The sequence below is a fragment of the Cervus canadensis genome, chromosome 21, assembly GCF_019320065.1.
Source record: "Cervus canadensis isolate Bull #8, Minnesota chromosome 21, ASM1932006v1, whole genome shotgun sequence".
Lineage (NCBI taxonomy): Eukaryota > Metazoa > Chordata > Mammalia > Artiodactyla > Cervidae > Cervus > Cervus canadensis.
The window spans coordinates 59,010,280-59,016,279 of NC_057406.1; the positions used below are offsets into that span (position 1 = coordinate 59,010,280).

General features: G+C 43.6%; 1 pseudogene; it reads left to right on the forward strand.

Moving 5' to 3' along the window:
* Positions 1-5,204: 5,204 nt before the first annotated feature.
* Positions 5,205-5,724, forward strand: LOC122423206 (annotated as a pseudogene).
* Positions 5,725-6,000: the final 276 nt, after the last annotated feature.

The following is a 6,000-nucleotide window of genomic DNA, read 5'->3' on the forward strand; positions in this document are numbered from 1 at the left end:
TTCCCTTGTGGCTCAGCTGGTAAAGAATCTGCCTGCAATGTGTGAGACCTGTCTTCGATTCCTGGATTGGGAAGATCCCCTGGAGAAGGGAAAGGCTACCCACTCCAGTATTCTGGCCTAAAGAATTTCATGGACTGTATAGTCCATGGGGTTGCAGAGTCAGACAGAACTGAGCGACTTTCACTTTTACTTTCACATGGGAAAGGAGGCAGAAAATCAAAGAATGGTACTTGGGCAAATTGTTCAACCATATGGAACTCAAAATGAATGAGACTGAATCTCTAAGTCAAACAATTCCCAAAGGCAGTTTTAGATGTATTACGTTGTAGGAAGGAAGAACAATACTTAGAGAAGATACACCTAATATTCCCTACCTAATCTTGGAGTAGGGAAGAAATTCTTAAACAAAACAAAAATAAATATTAATACATTTGACCAAGTTATACAAAGTTCTGTTTATCAAAAGATGCAAGAGAAAAAATAAGCCAAAAGCTAAAAGATATATCTGCAAGATATATAACTGACAAAAGATTAGTCTAGAATATATAAAGAATTCCCACATATAGAAAAGAAAAATACAAACAATTCTATTTCTATTTAAAATGAACAACAAACATGAATATGTTTTCCACCAAGGAGGAGCAAATAAATGGCCAATGAATAATGAAAAGATGCTCAGTAATAATAAGAAGGATGTAAATTAATTCACCCTGTTTTGAAAACCATTTTCCATTGTTTTGTAACGTTAAATATTCATGTAGTTTATGATCCAACAGTGAATTCTTGCACGGGACTGGGATACAGCAGCTCTCTTTGCAGTAATCCCCAACAAGGTTATCCACCTGAGCTCTTGTCCAGAGAACTGTAGACTCATTCATTGATTTGAACACAATGGTGAAATACACATGGCAACATGAAAGAGTTTTAGAAACATAACTGATTGAAAAAAATTAAGTCTCAGAAGATAAGCTTCTATTTTTATGAAGCTCAAAGACTATGAAGAAAAAAATAGCAAACACAAAATTTTGGGTAGGAGTTGCTTCCAGGAGGAAAGGAGGGAATACATAGGGGAGAAAGACAGTTGGGTAAAAATGATGGGTAATGTGTTGCAGGACTCAGGTGTGAGTGGTGGGTTCACAACTGTTATACTTTGTAGCTTACATACATGTTACACATATTCTTTTCTAAGTATCACTAAGACATTAAAGGTATCCTAGAGATTACAAATTTAGAATGGGGAGGGATAAATTAGGAGGTTGGGATTAATGTATACACACTAATATATATAAAATAGAAAACCAGCAAGGACCTACTGTATAGCGTGGGGAACAATACTCAATATTTTGTAATAACATCTAAGGGAGAATAATATGAAAAAGAATATATATATACATGGACTTTCCTGGTGGCTCAGATGATAAAGAATCTTCCTGCAATGTGGGAGATCTGGGTTTGATCCCTGGGTTGGGAAGATCCCCTGGAGAAGGAAGTGGCAACCCACTCCAGTATTTTTGCCTGGAGAATCCCATGGACGGAGGAGCCCAGTGGGTCACAGAGAGTCAGACACGACTGAGTGATAAGCACAACACAGCACTGCATAGAAAACACAACCTCAGCAGGTTCCTCACTCAAAAGCGTTTCTCACCAGTTCCCCAAATTAGACATCTTTACACATTTTGAAGTTCTTCAAAAGTTTAAGATCTATACAATACCAGGTGTCATATTCTTCCATGTGAATAAGAGTTCTTCTAAGTCAAGAATCTGGCCTGACTTTTTAAAACATCATGATGCTTTTACTAACATTCATTGTAATTTTTCCTGATTATAAAGATGATATTTAGTCCCTTTGGACTTTCCTGGTATCTCAGTAGTAAAGAATCCATCTGCCAACGCAGGAGACGCAAGTTCGATCAGGAAGATCCCCTGGAGAAGCAAATGGCAACCCACTCCAGTATTCTTACCAGGGAAATCCCATGGACAGACGAGCCTGGTTGGCTATGGTCCATGGGGTCACAAAAGAGTTGGACACGACTTAGTGACTAAACAACAACAACAATATATTCCTCTTAGAAAATACAGAAAAATATGAAGTGACACTAAAAATCACCCATAACCTCACAATTCATTCCAGTCATTTGAAAATATTTCCTCCTAGTCCTTTGACCTTTGACAGATGATTACTTTAAGAGCTAGTAACATTTTCCCCCACCCTACCTATATGATGGAATCACTTTGCTGTACATCTGAGACTCACACAACATTTTAAATCAGCTTCAATTTATAAGCAGTTTAAGAGTTAGTTTCCATGGGAGGTTCACGCTCTCTGGTTTTCACAACTTCAGGTTCATTTTGTGTGAACTAATTATTCTCTCTATGATGTTATGAAAGCATTGGCTCCCTCCCTTGGGTCACTTTGGACATGCGTGGACATGAAGTGACACTGATCAAGTCTCTCTCCTGGCTCCAGAAGGGGCGTGGCATTATTGAGAGCTGACATTTCCCATCTCTGTGATAAACGGAGGATGCCGCTTTTCTGGGAGGGAGTGACTTCTATTCTTTGCAGTGCTCAAGGCTGAGATCCGTGAATGTGATCTGAATATGTTTCCTTGACTCTTCTGGCTGATGGATGTGATAGAAGAGGGGTTTTCCTGAAAGATAGGGCCAGATGAGGTTGTGGATTGACAAGTCTGGCTTTGGAGAAGAGAGGCCAGGGCAGGGATCCAAGTAGGCACTGTTGTGGTGAGAGACTTGGAGCCCTCTTCCCAGGCTGTAAACTTTGGGACTTTCCTCCTTTGCAATTCTGGCTCATGGCCCATTTCACCAGAAGTTGGTGCAGTAAACCCTCACAACAGTCTTGGTTTGGAGATTTGCTTTTAGGGGTACTGAGGGATGGATGAAAGGAAGGAAGTGTGGGGCCAACTTTTGGAAGGCGTGGGGCGGAAAGGGAAAAGCAGTTGCCAGCTGGAGGGAGGCTGTGACTAGCATGAGAACAGGCTAGGCATCTGGGTCCATGGGTGAAAACATGGGTCCTGTCTTCATCACTTTCTAGCTGGGTAACTTGGGTTACAGACTCAGTTTCCACATGTGTAAAATGGGCTCGTGATAGTGGCGCCTTCCTTTGTCACAGAGTTTGTGAAAATAAGGACGTCTAACTTGTACATTCCTTGGCATATAACACTCACCTCCAAAACACTGACTTAACAAGGAGGAGATCGCCTGGAAAGAAGTCTAAGCTTTAACAGAAACTCTGAGCATTTGAGCTGGGGCCCCTGGTCCCACGGGGAACTGGGCCGCAGTGCAGGCTGGCTGGAGTCTGGAGGGAATTGCAGACACTTTGGTCATACTTTCCTACCCTACCCTGCCCACCCCCATCTGGTCCCGTAAATACAAAACCATCCAGGGACTGTGCTGGTGACGTGGCTATTATTGTTAAGTAGACTTTTATAAGCCACGTCCTTTTCTTCTCATGCCTGTTGAGAATTCATCAGGAGATTTCCTATAAGGCTGGTTTGATTTTTTTCACCCTTTTGATATAAATAGCATTTGGACCCATTGGGATGTTTGGTGATTTTGGACCGGGGCTTGCATCCTTCCTGTTCAGAAACTGGGATCTTTGAGAAGCAGTTCTTGCGGATGCTAAAGTCTTATAACCTCAGAAACCTGAGCAATTGGAATCCTGGAACACCCAATGTCTGAGTCACAGAATCTCTGAAGATCAGGGTGTGTGTTTGGGAGAGTAAGCAGGGCAGAGACTTCCCAAAAAACAAACTAACGTGGGACAGATGAGATCAAAGTTGTACAAAAAGGAAAAAACATTTCTGCCACCTGAAGCCGAAAGACTCCTGGTGATGGCCCAGCAGTGGTGCTATCTGTCCCCTTGTCCCAGGGAAAGAAAGTGAAAATGTTACTCACTCAATCCTGTCTCACTCTTTGTGACCTTATGGACTGTAGCCCACCAGGCTCCTCTGTCCATGGAATTCTCCAGGTAAGAATACTAGAGTGGGTTTCCATTCTCTTTTCCAGGGGATCTTCCCTACCCAGCGATCAAACACAGGTCTCTTGCATTGCAGGCAGTTTCTTTACCTCCTGAGTCACTAGGGAAGCCCTGGTCCCAGGGAAAGTGGAGGTTATCTGGTAGGAGCCATTGCTGCCAGCCTTCTGCAAAGGGGCAGGCAGAGCAGGAAGCCAGATGCCTGCCCACCCCACCCCCCCCATTTCCTCTGAATATTTTGTCAAGGCTGTTGGCACCTAATAAGTGGCTCAGACCTGTATTGGCAGGCAGGTCCTTTACCACTATTGCTACTTGGGAAGCCCCAGATACATACTTTCGTTGTTGTTCAGTTGCTAAGTTATGTCCGACTCTGACCGCATGGACAGCAGCACGCCATGCTTCCCTGTCCTTCACCATCTCCCGGAGTTTGCTCAAACTCATATCCATTGAGTTGGTGATGCTATCCAACCATCTCGTCCTCTGTCATGCCCTTCTCCTCTTGCCCTCAATAGCTCCCAGCATCAGGGTCTTTTCTAATGAGTCGGCTCTTCGCATCAGGTGGCCAGAGTATTAGAGCTTCAGCTTCAGTGTCAGTCCTACTAATGAATATTTGGGATTGATATCCTTTAGGCTTGACTGGTTTGATCTCCTTGCAGTCCAAGGGGCTCTTAAGAGTCTTCTCCAACAACATAATTCAAAAGCATCAATTCTTTGGTGCTCAGCCTTTTTTATAGTCCAACTCTCACATCCATCCATGACTACTGGAAAAACCATAACTTTGACTAGAGAGACCTTTGTTGGCAAAGTAATGTTACTGCTTTTAAACACTGTCTAGATTTGTCATAGCTTTTCTTCCAAGGAGGAAACATCTTTTCATTTCATGGCTGCAGTCACCATCTGCAGTGATTTCGGAGCCCCCCAATATAAAGTCTGTTACTGTTTCCATTGTTTCCCCATCTATTTGCCATGAAGTGATGGGACTGGATGCCATGATCTTAATTTTGTGAATGTTGACTTTTAAGTCAACTTTTTCACTCTCCTCTTTTACGTTCATCAAGAGGCTCCTTAATTCTTCTTCACAGTAATATACATAAAGTAGATGAACAATAAAGTCCTACTGTATGGCCCAGGGAACTATATTCAATACCCTGTAATAAACCACAATGGAGACCTTGCAGAGGCTGCCACCCTGGAGCCTCTCATGCTGTCAGCCATGGTCAGCCGCACTGTATTCTTCCACATCGCCACTGATGGTGAGCCCTTGGGCTGCATCTCCTTTGAGGTAAGAGACCTGGAAACCAAGAAGTGGCAGCTCATCTAGTAAAGCTGTTAACAGATTGGAGCTGTTTGCAGACAAAGTTCCAAAGACAACAGAAAACTTCCGTGCTCTGAGCACTGGGGAGAATAATTCCGGGATTCGTGTGCCAGGGTAGTGGCTTCACAGGTCATAAAGGCACTGGTGGCAAGTCTATGTATGGTATGAAGTCTGATGATGAGAATTTCATCCTGGAGCATATGAGTCCTGACGTCTTGCCCGTGGCAAATGCTGGTCCCCACACAAATGGTTCTCAGTTTTTATCTGCAGTGCCAAGACTGAATAGTTGGAAGGCAAGCATGTGATCTTCGGCAAGGTGAAAGAGGGCACGAGTGTGGCGGAAGCCATGAGACGCTCTGGGTGCAGGAATGGCTAGACCAGCAAGACAGTCAGCACAGCTGACTGTGGACAGACCTAATAAATAAATTTGATTTTTGTTTGTGTATTTATTTATTTTTAGCTGTGCTGGGTCTTTATTGCTGCGAGGGCTTTTCTCTAGTTGTAAGGTGCCAGCCTCTCACTGTGGCGGCTCTTCTTGTTGTGGAGCACGGGCTCTAGGTGAGCAGGCTTCAGTAGCTATGGCACGTGGGCTCAGTTGCTCCATGGCATGTGGGATCTTCCCAGACCAGGGATCAGACCTGTGTCTCTTGCACTGGCAGGCAGATTCTTTACCACTGAGCCACGAGGAAAGCCC